This window comes from Felis catus, chromosome B2, assembly GCF_018350175.1.
Source record: "Felis catus isolate Fca126 chromosome B2, F.catus_Fca126_mat1.0, whole genome shotgun sequence".
In the NCBI taxonomy this organism is placed as follows: domain Eukaryota; kingdom Metazoa; phylum Chordata; class Mammalia; order Carnivora; family Felidae; genus Felis; species Felis catus.
This window is the reverse complement of record NC_058372.1, coordinates 84580524-84595009: the sequence shown is the minus strand read 5'-3', so window position 1 is coordinate 84595009 and position 14486 is coordinate 84580524. Positions and strand designations below refer to the sequence as shown.

Sequence of the window (14486 nt, the reverse complement as noted above, 5' to 3'; positions counted from 1 at the left end):
CTATGGTATGCCTCATGGTATAAATCAAAAGGCTCTAAACAACTGTCAATGTCTTCACCATGTATAATATGTTTTCACTATCAGAGTAATCACTGACTATCTGTTTATAAACTAGTTGTGTGCTATTCCTCAAGAGAGGTTTCCTTTTTTTGTTTCATTCTGATAATGGTGGCTAACATAATCTATTACCCAGAACAGATCTATTTTATCCCTGTAGCATAGATAAATTATCTCCAATCTTAAATCAGCATTCATAAGGCAATTTTACTCAAAATTCCCTAGGATGTTTCTGACATATGTCCCATCTGCCAAATTCATAAGCCTGGCATAACTGTAAAGGCAAGAACTAAACATCTATTTGAATATTGAAGGATGGATTTTAAGCATTCACCTTCTTCAAATGACAGTAAGAATGATTTTACCATTGTTTCTCTATTTTTAGATGGCTTATTTTCATCTTATAGTCTTTGTATTTCCCACTTGGGGTATATACTAAATCACTAATTCAGTAACTGAGGTACATATTTCATAGGCATTGTAATCAAAGTACTTTATAAGATACTACCTTACTCTCTTTAGTCATCAATAAAGGAACAAAAGGTGTATTTAAAATAAAGCTTGAAAATTATCTGATGAATTATAACTGCTGTGGTATAGGTAAATACCTCTAGCTTTAATATCTTTTGGATTTTCACAAAAGGAAATAAGAGGATATCACTGTATGGACTACTCACAGCCCACCCTAACAGACTAGAATTATACCTCTGGTTACTGATTATAAATTTCTACAGGTATAAATAGTGTGTTAGACTGCTCAAGCTGCAATAACAAAATATCATAGAATGGGTAGCTTGAACAATGGAAATTTCTCACAGTGCTGGAAAGTCTAAGATCAAGGTGCTGGATGATTCAGTTTCTGGTGAGGGACCTCTTCTTGGCTTGCAAACACGTACCTTCTCACTGTATCTTCACATACAGAGGAAAGAGGGAGAGCAAGAGACAGCAAGGGAGGGAGGGAAAGATAACGAGCACACTCTTTCTGGTAGCTTCTAAGAACACTAATCCTATTGGATCAGGGCCCCATCCTATGACCTCATTTAATATTAATTACCTCCTATAGACTCTATCTCCAAACACAGCCACATTGGGGATTAAGGTTTTAACATATGAACTTTGGAAGTGTACAATTAAGTCCATAATGAATGGCCAAATACTTCAAATGTTTAAGACAGTATACCTTTATAACCAATAGGCCTAAATGCTTTCTCTCAGGGAAAACTATAGAAATCCCTCTACAACCTTCAATCTGGAGACCTAGTTTTACTGAAAATGATACCAACATAAGACTGCTGTTAGTTAGTTACTTACTTAGTTAGTTAGTTAGTTAGTTAAAAGGACCTTACTATGGAGGAGCCTGGGTGGCTCAGTTGGTTAAGTGTCCGACTCTTGGTTGCAGCTCAAGTCATGATCTCATGGTTCGTGAGTTCAAGCCCCACATCACTGTCAGTGTAGAGCCTGCTTGAGATTCTCTCTCCTTCTCTCTCTGTCCCTTCCATGCTCATGCTCTTTAAACAAACAAACAAACAAACAATCAAGGACCTCACTATGTACTATTAACTACAAATACAGCTATTGATTACAAGGATTGGATGCCTGGACCTGCATCTGCCATCTTGAAATAAACCATCTTATTCCCATGACTTAGAGATCTTGACAAGTCTGAGATCTATAATTGAGAATCTCTCAAGACCAGTGAAAATGGCATCATGAAGGAAACAGGGTTCCCAAGAAGTTTCGATCCAGCAACAGACTTCCATATGGACACAGTTTCCACCAAAAGATTCTTGGATGAAGACCCAAATGCCAAGAGTAACTGACTGCCATCCTTATCTTTGCCTCTATGCCTTATTTTCATAGCCAACCTTACTTCTCTGTTAGTTTAAGATTCTTATCAGAAATGGAAATGAAGACTTTTCCCTTTAACTCCAACCCATTAGTTTCCAAGGGGTAACATTTGATATAACAATGTCATACCTGACTAATGGCAAAAAAAAAAAAAAAAAATAGAAGCAGAAAAAAGAAAAAGGCGGAGGAGGAGGAGAAGGAGGGGGGGGGGAGGAGGGGAAGAAGAAAAGAAAACTTAGAGACCTGGTCACTATGCTACTTTCTGAGTCATCAATTCCAATGAATTCAGATGGAACCTGAGGTTTGTTTTCCTGATTAGGACAAAGGAAAACTGGTGCATGGGAAATGATCTATTTATGCTTCTACCTTTCATAATCCTTGGCATCACAACCCTATGGCACATCCTTCCCAGTCTTAAATATGGCCATACAGCTATTACCCTGGATCAATGACTGAAGTCTCCAAAGAAAACCAAAAGTCATATGAAAAACCAATCACTGTGCTGGAAACTCATTCATCTTTTGAAATCACAAAACTTGCTTGTTCTTCAGATTTATAAACTTCAGAATAGTAAGTATCAATGTTGTAGGATCTTGGCATATTGGCCTTGAGGCCCATGCTGACCAAAACACAAGACCATGAAAGACCTTGAAGGCCTAAAATAAATATTCCCCTGTAACATTTAAGAGACTTTAGATCTCTCTGCTCACTCTCCTGATAAACCTAAATTGTGTAAGCAATGTAACTAAACCATGACTCCAATCATACTGCCCAAACATCCTATCCCCAAATTAATGTACACTAAGCTGTCTCTTTGAAAAGGCTACTTCTTGGAAATTATTCTTAAATAAATATACTGAAACATAGGTAAAATACAATAGGATTTTGTAATTTTTAAATTATTTTTGTGCTTTACATTGCCAAATTATATACTTCAAGGCTAAGGCATTGTTTGTTTTGCTACAACAGAAAGGAGATAAAAAGACGTTTTGGTATGATTACCATAATTCTCATGATCAGGGTCCCAGGCTATGAGTGTCATTTTATCTATTACCATACAATATGGCCTGTGCATGCTAAAGTGATGAATCTATTATCAACTCATTTAATTCAGCAGATTTTTTACTGAGTACATCACTTATGCAAGGATTGATCTAAGCTCTTGAGATTCAGCAGTGAACAAAACACACAAAATTCATTGCCCTTCCGAAACTTACAATTAGTAGAGGAAGACAGATATCATGCAGGTAACACAAAAAATAAATATAAGGCAACAATATAGACCCAGATGTCTAGAAGAATCTCACACACACACACACACACACGCACACACGTCCTTTCTAGACTGACTTTGTAACCTCCTGTGAATCAAAAATTATTTCCAAAAACAGTTAAAAATTATATACATATATATATATACATATATATACACATATATATATATGTATATATATGTGTATATGTAGACACATATATATGTATACTATATGTAGACTATATATAGTTTCTTCTATTGGTATGTGCAAAAAGTAATCAATGCTGCCATCCAGTTGCACCCTTACCTGGGCCATAGGCCGCAAGATGTAGAAAGCTGTCAACTTACAAGTGGCAGTATAAAGTTCCAAGTTCCCTAATAAAGAATACTGTCAGAAATGTGAATGATCATACCAAAATGGTTTTATTATTTACCATATAACTTAAATCTATATGTCTTTTAAATTTTATTTTATTGTTTGGTAACCCTTTTCATTGTTTACTAATTCCTTTTGGCATCAATGGACTCAAAATAAGGACAAAAAGAAAAAAAATATACAATAAAAACTCAAATACTGGATTTACATTTTTTATGAAAGTTAATGGTGACTTTCAACATATTCCTTATCAACATTCTCTAAGAAATTCCATGAAAAATGGAAATAATAATTCCATGTTGAAAAATGATACTATACTATAGAAAGATACAGCTGAAGAAATTATAAAATAATTTTGAGGGACACCTAGGTGTCTCAGTCAGTTGAAACTCTTCATTTCAGTTCAGGTCAGATCTCACAGTTTGATATTAATCCCCACGTTGGGCTCTGTGCTGACAGTACAAAGCCTTTTTGGGATTCTCGTGCATGTACTCTCTCTCTAAATAAATAAATAAATGTTAAAAAAAAAGTAATTTTGCTGTGGCAACAGTAACTATTCTATTTTAATGTTCATATATATTATTTTAATATTCATAGTATATTCAAAACTAAAATTTTAATCTTTTACCTTATTGTTCACATAAATGCTATTTTTATTCTATAAAAATAAGAGAACTTCTTACCAGAAACATTTTATAGATTCTTTAATATCATAAGACCAATTGTTGGTCAATAAGCAGATCTTTTAATTGCATCATTTTCATTATTTTAGTGACCTCTTTCATACTCAAGTGTCCCAAATTCATGGCAAATCATGTCATTAATCTAATTATTCACTATGTTAGAAGTTGATGATATCTATGGAAAAATATTTTAAAGCAGGGCATACTTATTGGAAGTACCAGGATGGGGATTGGGTGAAGTACATGTCAAACATAAATAGAGTGCTCGGGTAGGGGTGATATTTGAGCAAAGATGTGAAGGAAGTGAGTGAGGATGTGTTACAAATCTAAGAGAAGAGTGTTCCGGGTAGATGAAATGCAGAACCATTGTAGAGCTCCTAAGGCCTGCTAAGAGCAAAGGGCAGCAGAAGGTCTGTATGGATGGAGTTAGAAAAGAAATAATAAAGGGAGTTAGTAAGAAATGAGATTAGACAGGTAATGGAGTCATGATGGTAGGTCAAATTTTATAGGGCTCAACAGGTATGTCTTTTTTTTTTTAACTTTGGTTGACACTGGCAACCATTGGAAGACTTGAGCAGAGATGTGTAATGACCTGATTTATGCTCTGATTGAGACATTCTGCTTGTTTCCAAGACTGTAGAGTGACAAGGTAGCAGATTATTATCTAGAGTAATAATTTAGGCTAGATATAGTGACCTGAACCAGGATGGAGAGAGGTGGCAAATTTAGAAAATTACAGCCTGCATTGGATATAAGCCAGAACTTAGAAAAATTAAAAAATTTCCTCAGAAACGGGATCTGGGTCACCGATCCAGTCTAGACTCCCAATCCTTAATGTTGAATTGGTCTCAGCAACTCTTATCCTTCCTATTCTCTTACAGAATTCAGCCTCAGTTGAATCCCCCTTCTTCAATACATTTGACATATTCAATATGTAAATTTCAAGAGTAATTTTCAAAATCAAAATCCCTTTTATTTTACCCTAGCAAGTCCCAAATTCCTTGCTACAACAGTACTATCTGTTTAGCAGTTTGGATGCAGGATTAACAAGGATTAAAATAAAAGAGGTTACTGTTCAATATTATTATAATAGGTATCTTCCTTGTCTATCATAGTTTCAACTCTTTCCTCTCTGCCTTTTTATCCCATTACATATCTTACTACGTTATGAAAGATACAATTCTGTTTGAGCAGAGACCAATTTACATAGTAAATTATTGTATAAATATGACAATAATATTACACTTTGTAAGAACCACAAGAGCACTATTTTTGAAAGGCACATGATTATAGTGCTGGCATGTTCATTTAAAAAATTTTTTTAATGTTTTTTACTTATTTTTGAGACCTAGAGGACACAGCATGAGCAGGGGAAGGGCAGAGAGAGAGGGAGACACAGAATCCGAAGCAGGCTCCAGGCTCTGAGCTGTCAGCACAGAGCCTGACACGGGGCTCAAACTCACAAACTGCGAGATCATGACCTGAGCCGAAGTCAGATGTTCAACCGACTGAGCTACCCAGGCGCCCCTCATTTTTTTTATAACCAGCTTATTCAAGTTTCTTTCTCAATAGGGTATAAACCTGACACTTTTTGCATTTATTGTAATCATTGTCCTACAATTGGGCCATATATAATCCTCCCTTAGGGCCATATATAATACTCCTTTTCATTCCTGTGAAATCATCCTGAATGGATGAAATAACTTTCTGGTCAGTACAATTTAACTATGTAATTTTATATCTGATCCACACCTTCTGTCTTTCTTTTGGTAAAATGTGTGGCTTGGGAGAAAGAGAATATTAGGAAGATAGTGGTCTATTTTTCCACTTCTTCTCTATTCCTTCCTTCTGTTGGTTGCCCTATAGGATGGGGATACGGAAGTCAAGAGAGCGTAGACAAGGCTCCAAGTTGGCAAGTTACCATGCCAGTGCTTGGGGCAAGATCCTTTCATGACTCTGGCTTGGTCCTGTTTCATCACATTCTAGGGGTCTCTATCAGTCTGAAAAGGTCTGAGTATGTGGTTGGGATATTACTCAACTCCACATCCATCCTATCCACTAATAAAGTCTCTCTCATAGAGGGTGGCTAAGTCTCTAATGGTCTTATATCCCCTCTTCTCTTTTCTTGGAGGTAGACCTCACATGAACCAGTGGCCAAATGGACTTTTGCTTTCTGTTTTCTGCTTCTTCCTCCTACCATTTTCTTTTCCTTTTGATACTATTCTTTTCTACTTAGACTCTTTATATTATTGTCTCTTCTCACCCTTTTGGTTATGTGTCACTCTAACATCTGTGGCTCTGAAGATTCTGCAATTTAATCAAATAGCCTCCCTTTTTGTAGGTATTCGGAAATACACATGACTGTCTCTTAGACTGCCCAAATGTCCTATTCTCCCAAGCTCTCCAACTGATTTCAGACAAAGTAAAAAGCTCTTATTATAAATAGTTCACTTCCTTCAAAATAAATGGTTTTATACTTCTGATGTCTCCTTCTTCCCACTCCCAATTTTTATATACTCAGAAATAGAAGGAGTTGTGATAGTGTCTGGAATTTACAGCATTGATTCTGACAAGTCATAGTAAGCCTTGGGAGGAGGTTTCCAGTATCATCTGTTATCCTTCTTTAAAACCAGTGTGCAGTTAAAATGGTTATATGTAAAGTACACTCACAGCTTGGTAAATTTACATGCAGGTATATTTAATTTTGCATAGATCTATACGAAGTTATGGCTATTTGCTTTTGTGTCTAAAATTTCTTTAAAGGAGGATTAACTCTTTAATTAAAACAATTAAATTTACTAATATTCTAGCTAACTTGAAGAACCATAATATAAGGAAGGTTTCTAGAGAAATGAGAAATAGAAAACTTAGGAGCATGGAAGTTGGAGGTATATTTTAGGTTAGTTCTTTAACATCATTTGACAAGAAAATGTTCGATATCTAGAAATCTTTTGTTTGTGTCAGATTGGCACATATCAAGCAATGTCAGGCAGTAAAGTAATGAGCAGGTTTGAAAGAATATATAAATAATGTAGTATACTGTCACTGCACAGGTTGGGGGGGATGATTTTGCAATTAGGATTCTGGAATAAGACAAATCTCAATGAAAAAAAAAAGTGTTCTTGTTGCAATTCTTATTTTAAAAATTTGCTCCACATTTAACCAATGAGGCCAAATAATCATCAATATGTCTGATCAGTATGTGTAAACCTCTGAGATAAAAGTAGGTGGGTTAGTGGACATTGGTGTTAGATCTGGGTTTTAATCCTAACTCTGTCACTTACTAGCTGACCTTTGGAGACTCAAAGGCCTTTCTTCTATATGTAACAATGAGACAATAATGTCTGCCTTGCAAAAAGTTGCAAGAATTACAGATAAAATAAGGGGCATAGTACAGAATAGCAATTTCTAGTAACTGTTAGTATTGTTATCATTAGAAGGCTAGATTGATAATAGAAAGGGTGCCATTCAGAGTAAGACCTGAAGGGCACCTCCTGCTAGCAACTAGGAATGAAGGTATAGGCAGATACAAGTTGCCCAATAAGAACACTGGACATTTGATCTATCTTCACTCAATATTAATCTTATTGATCTAGTCTGACCAATATGTACTATTATTAGTATAAATTCCCATTCTTCTAAAAACTAGAGTATGTTTTTATTTCCCAAAGTACAATATTTCTACCATCAAATTATAAACAAATTTCCAATTTTTTAGACTATTTTTATAGATACCACTATTCTTTAAGCATTTTAACCACATTTTTGTGACAGTCTAAATGACAGAGACTTAAAAATGGTAGTGAGTAATGCATCATCCAAGAACACAGATGTTGGTTTTATTTCCAAGGTATTTTGCAAATATTTAAATTGTAGTTCTTTCCCAGATAAAAGACTAAATTCAGGGCATCTTCTTGAGTGAAATAAGGGAGAATACAATGCCATTCAAGACTTTTATCAATTACTAGTCTCTCACTCTCTTGATGAGTTTAAACGAAATAAATGTATCATAGAGTGAAATTATTTGGACTGATGTTCAGAGGAAACCAAAAAAAAAAAAAAAAAGAAAAGAAAAGAAAAGAAAAGAAAAGAAAAGAAAAGAAAAGAAAAGAAAAGAAAAGAAAAAAGCAGCCCACTGTGAAGGACTTCTCAGTCACCAAAGGATGCACAGGAGGTGTGCAGACAAATCCTATTAATGGATAATGGGATTTATTCGCATGTCCAGACACCAGTTTGAAAATGTGATTCTGCTCAAGACATAAGCAGAAGTGTTCTTAAAGGGGACAAAAATTCTGTCTTCAGGAAAGATGGAATATATTTCACTAAAGTCAATCTAATTCTCCCTTTAATAAATCACTTGAGGGGTGCCTGGGTGGCTCAGTTGGTTAAGTGTCCAACTTCAGTTCAGGTTATGATCTCATGGTTCATGGGTTCGAGCCCTACATCGGGCTCTGCTTCAGATTCTGTGTCTCCCTCTCTCTCTGCCCCTCCTCTGCTCATGCTGTCTCTCTCTCAAAAATAAACTTTTTAAAAATTTAAAAAATAAATAAAATAAAATAAATTGCTTGAAGGGGGGGAAACATGTCTTTGCTGACACAAGAAATGCTAAAGCCTCATGAGCTGAGTCCTTTGAAGAAAGCCTATAGTAGGCAGTGGGCAAGAGAACAATAGAATCATAGGAGAGTTAGGCTCAGAAACACTAGGATTTCTGGCTAGTGACACTGCTTACTCTTCCTCGACAAGACTTAGAATGTGACTAGTCAAGTATTTTAAAGTATTACATATTTTGTACTAAACAGACAGTAGAATATAAGATGTAATGTCAAAATCTATTCACCCCACACACACAAAAAAATTAAAGCCACATGACTGTTAACATATTTTTTTTCTCATTGCTCAACTGTTTATCAATAACTGTTTATCTACAAAAATACATTATCTAGATTATGCTGTCTTAAGCAGGGACTGGCTAACTTTCTCTACAAAGATCCAGACAGTGAGAATTTTAGGCTTTGTTAACCATAAATTTTCTATTATCTTTACTCTACTTTGCCATAGCAGCACAAGAGTAACCATAAACAATTCTTGAATTAATAGCCATGGCTGGATCTGGCCAGAAGGTTGTAATTTGCTGATCTGTGATGCTAGCCATTCAGCATCTTTATCAATATAGTGCTAGTATCTGTAACAGTTCCTAGTATGTGATATAAATAAATTATTAAAAAACTGGTAGTTCACCTGCTCTGTAGTCTTTTATACATGACTTCTCCTTTGATGTGATTCCAGTTGGTTGGTTCTGAGACCACCTGAACATTCTGAGAAACTGAACCTCAAAATCTGTAACAGAGACATCATTTTTGTGGTATCACTGCCAAAATTCATAACATGAATCTAATCTTGAGGGAATATTAGAACAATCCAAATTGTGGGATCTTTTACAAAAATGTCAAGGTCAAGAAACACAAGGGAATGCTGAGATAATGTTCTAAAATAAAGAAAACTAGAACAACATAACAAACAAATGCAATGAGTATACCTGGTGTAGATCTAGATCAGGGGAAAAACAAACAAACAAACAAACAAACACACACACACACACACTATAGATGGCATTTATTGGACAAATGACAAGTTGGAATATACAATCTGGATTCAATAATAGCATGGGATCAATGTTAAAGTTCTTTAATGTGGTTATAAAAAAAATGACCTTGTTCTTAAGTAATATACCCTTAACTATATGGTGATGGGGGTTGGAGTAGTACATATAAATTCACAGAGGATAATGAAGGAAATGAAGGCAAATCAGGCTAAAAGTTTAGAAGGATTCCTTGTAAAACAGTTATTTTAAAAGTAGTATTGCCAGTCCCCTCCTCTTCCCCAGATTTTGATACATATAAAATAGGAAACATACAGATATTTTTACAGATGATTTTTAGGTCTATCTAATGTCTTCTACTTCAAGCAGATGAATGGATAAAAGAGTAGACACTTGATAAAGAAATGAATTGACCTCAACATTTACAGAAACTTCTAAAAATAAAATGTTTATAACTTTTTCTCCCAGGAAAATCATTCTTAAAGAAATCCCAATAACTAAAAATATTGTGACTTTTAAGCCTTGAAAAATTCAACCAAGGAAATTCCAAGTAATACTCGGCAGGAAATACTTAAAATACTTTCTTCAGCTCTTTTTTAATGAGATTATGTTTTGCCTGTAAACCAGATTAACAAGAACAAGAACACAAAGTGTTTGAGCTGAATGCTGAGTAAGGGCACAACAAAATAATTAGGTGAATCCAGAAAACAAGTTTTCAAAATGAGACTGAAAGGGAGGTGTTTTCAGACAGATGGGGCTTGCAAGAATGAAGCAAACAATAGGAAGTTAGAAATTCCTGGGGGGCCAGGTAGAAGTTGGTCAGAAAGATGAATGTTTTTTTCTGGATGAATAGCCTACTTGGTTAGAAAAATATCCCCTTTCTTGTAGAAAAGCTCTGTGTTCATTAGAAATGAGCTTTGCTTTTAGACAGGTTTACTTTTCCTATTTTCTATTTAGTATTTTTAAATGATTATAAATGTGTAACTTCTTAAGCTCTACATGTTGGTTTATACTAAGCTCTTCCAACTTAGAATACTGAATAAATATGGAAAAACTTGAATTATTATTTTTAAAAATATTTTATTTTTGAGAGGCGGGTGAGAGAGAGAGGGAAGAACAGAATCCAAAGGAGGCTCCAGGCTCTGAGTTGTCAGCACAGAGCCCGACATGGGGCTCAAACTCACAAATGGTGAGATCATGACATGAGCTAAAGTCAGACATTTAACTGACTGAACCATCCATGGAACTCCAATCTGGAATTATTTTAAACTACATTTTAAGTGCCACTTTACTGAGCCATGATCAACATATAAAAAGCTATAGATTCCATATATATAACTTGGAGAAAAATATACAACTGTGAAATTATCACTGAAATCAAGGCTATGCCTTCAATTCTACAAGTTTCCTCCTGCCCTCTTTATTTATTAATTTAAATTAAATTGTTTTTGTTGTATGTATGATAAGAGCACTTACCATAAATTTTACCATTAGCCAATTTTTAAGTATACAATACCATACTATTAACCATAGGCCTCATGTTGTATAGTAGATCTCCAGAACTTACTCACCTTCCATTAACAAAACTTTAACTGATATCTATTTGCAAGGTTAAACCTGAGTCTGGACCAACCACTGGAACCATGGATACCAAGTTTATTTGTAAAAAGTGGAAATGTAATGAACCCTAAAGAACGTCACTAGATTTAGCTGAAAAAGAGACATTGTGTTATCTAAAAGAAGTTAACTTGTAAAAAAAATAAATAAAACATACTCATTATTATTATTTCTACACTTTTAACATTAACATGGGCTGACCTAAGACTTAAGGTTCACTATATGATGTCTTTTTTGGCAAACCAAAGCTCAGATAGATTTCCATAGTTATGTGTTTCAAGGAGTCAATACATGCTATAGCAAATGGCCAAGTTATAACATTAACTTAATAGATAAAGTAATTTCCAAGTGGCCAGTAAAACAATTCTTTAAAAATTAAAGTATTCTCAAATTGTGATTTTCCAGAAATTGTGCTGCTATATTTACTGCTTTGCAGTGATATCAACTATTTTGATCTGAAATTGGCCAACTGACCTCCATAAATTGCCATTTATCTTACTCCGGACCTTGCAACATTTCTTCCTCTACAAACTTTTCAAATTATAGATATTGTTATCACAGTAGAAGGTCATTTTAAATCTGTTTATAGGTTCAAATAATGCTTAAAATCAATAGTATTTCCTGAATATCTCCACATTCTACTTGATTCAGCAGGTAAAGTGGTCACATTCTACAGAAAATAGAATTTTTGCTGCTGAAAGTCACCTTTGTCAAAAGAAAGAGCATTAAGACCTTATTTATTTCTGTTTTGAAGCTTTACTTTGATTGATTTATATCAAACCAATACCTGTTTCGGACTGATGTTTCTTGGATATGAACTATATTAATATAATTATAGATAGTAATTTGGTACAAAGGATTTTATACAGATCTTACTGAATCTCTGAAGTACTTTTTTTTAAACAAAGCAGCTTATAAAAATATGAAATAGTTATCTGCTAAATGTCAATTACAGGTATATTTTTATACACACACACACACACACACACACACACACACACACACACACACCTGTTTGTAAGAGTCCTATTCTTAATGATTCCTGCTCTCTAGCTCCAAAGGCATTTTGATCTTGGCTGTGTGAAACATGCTATTTACAACACCTGTGGCTAAGTCACTGATTTGTCATTCTCCACCAGTAGCAGCAGGCATAGAATTTCAGTGCTTATTCTCTTTTAATATAGGACACCAAATTATTTGTTATAAATCATATATTCTTCTATTTCCTGGATCAAAAATACACATAGATACGGAATGACCTTTCATCATTATAATTGTATTGAAGAATCACTGTATATCTTTTATCTTTTTTGAATATCTACCTCTATTCTCAAAATATCTGAAAAGAGTGTAGCAATTTTGTTAATTTGCCTCAGACTTATTTTTAAACTTTGGATTTTTAATGAAAGCGGCTATCTTCAGATTTTATAATTAATTTCATATGGCAACACTTTGTTTTTATATAATAAACATTTACATTGTTTTTACACACATACATATATATATTTACATATACATACAGAAATAAATGATATATATACTTAAATATTTATTTATATTAAATGAAATCATTCAATTCCCAAATTATCAAGCAGGTGTAGGCATGGCCCAGCAGTGGGTCTGTCAGTAAACTCTTGGAGGCCAGTTGAGGTTTCTAAACCCTTTATTCAGCGAGTATCAGGAGAATTAATACAGACAGTCAAGGTCAAGGGCCTTGATGCTAGGGCAACCAGCTCAGGGCAAAATTCTATAAAATCAGAAATCTATATCATCTTCTGTCACTGATATTGATCACCCAAAAGTGTAGTCATCTCAGTAAAAGTAAAAGAGAATAAATTAAAATATTCCCTAAAGCTCAGAAATGAGATAAGAATGCCCATTATCATCACTTCTATTCAATGTTGTATGCAAGGTCTTAACCAATGTAATAATATGGAAGAAAAAAATTTAGAGGAAGAATGGGGCAAACAATGTACTCCCTCCAAAAATAATAAATAAAAATATGACCCAAAATAAGACCAAGTAAAAAGTGTACAGTTAGCATCAATTTCCTTATTAATTCACAATCATTAATGAAAAATATGGTTTTTTTAATAGAATATTCTGTCACTGAAATATCTTTGTGTTATATAGTGCTTAGCTCTCACTTTAAAATCTAAATGTTAGTAGTCTTGAACACAGCAAACTGTGTTTGCTTATGGAAATTAGGTCATTGTGAAGGCATATGGAAGTGCTAAGTACTTGTACATCTGTATATAAACTTGCTGAAAAGTATATATTTGCATAATTACCATTGACAGTTTTTTTGAATGATGTAAAAGGGCCTTGCTAGATTTCACTAACACTTTTTTATCAAAATTGTATTATCAGAAATCAGGAGTATTACATCTATTTTTCATATTCCAGCTGTTACCAAAGATTCATGTCAAATGTTAGTATATTAATATGATTTAAAAGAAAAGGAATACATTATATTAACATTAAGCAAAAACTCTAAAGCATGTATATATAAAATTCATTTAAGTTCCCTATAGTGATGTAGACATAAATTGAGTTTTTGCCTATAAACTAAATTATTATAACATATGCCTTAAGATAGTACATTTCAGGGCACATGGGTGACTCAGTGGGTTGAGTGTCCAACTCTTGATTTTGACTCAGGTCCTCATCTCATGGTTTGTGAGCTCAAGTCACTCATGGGGTTCTGTGCTGACAGCACAGAGCCTACTTGGGATTCTCTCTTCCCCTTCCTGTTGGGGCTTTCTCTCCTTCTCAAAATAAACTTTAAAAATAAATAGCACATTTCATATTTTTGTACTATGTTAATAATAGAAGCAATATATAAATGATAGCACCAATTGAAACAAAAGACAAAATGTGGGGCACCTGCGTGGCTCAGTCTGTTAAGTATCGACTTCAGCTCAGGTCATGATCTCACAGCTCCTGGTTACAGCCTCTTAGTCAGGTTGTGCTGACAGCTCAGAGCCTGAAGCCTGCTTTGGATTCTGTGTCTCCCTCTCTCTCTCCCCCTCCCCTGCTCAAACTCTGTCT

At 34.4% G+C, this 14486-nt stretch overlaps 1 long non-coding RNA gene across 4 annotated transcripts in view; it reads right to left on the bottom strand.

Annotated features, from left to right (window-relative positions):
* The window catches only part of LOC123385474, a 331702-nt gene that overhangs the window by 248951 nt on the left and 68265 nt on the right, over positions 1-14486 (bottom strand). For 3 of the 4 annotated variants that reach the window (XR_006598053.1, XR_006598051.1, XR_006598052.1), the window contains exon 4: positions 9458-9556. The exons of the other annotated variant lie outside the window; for it this stretch is intronic. This is a non-coding gene — a long non-coding RNA (uncharacterized LOC123385474). The remainder of the gene's footprint in view (positions 1-9457; positions 9557-14486) is intronic. 4 annotated transcript variants of the gene reach the window in all.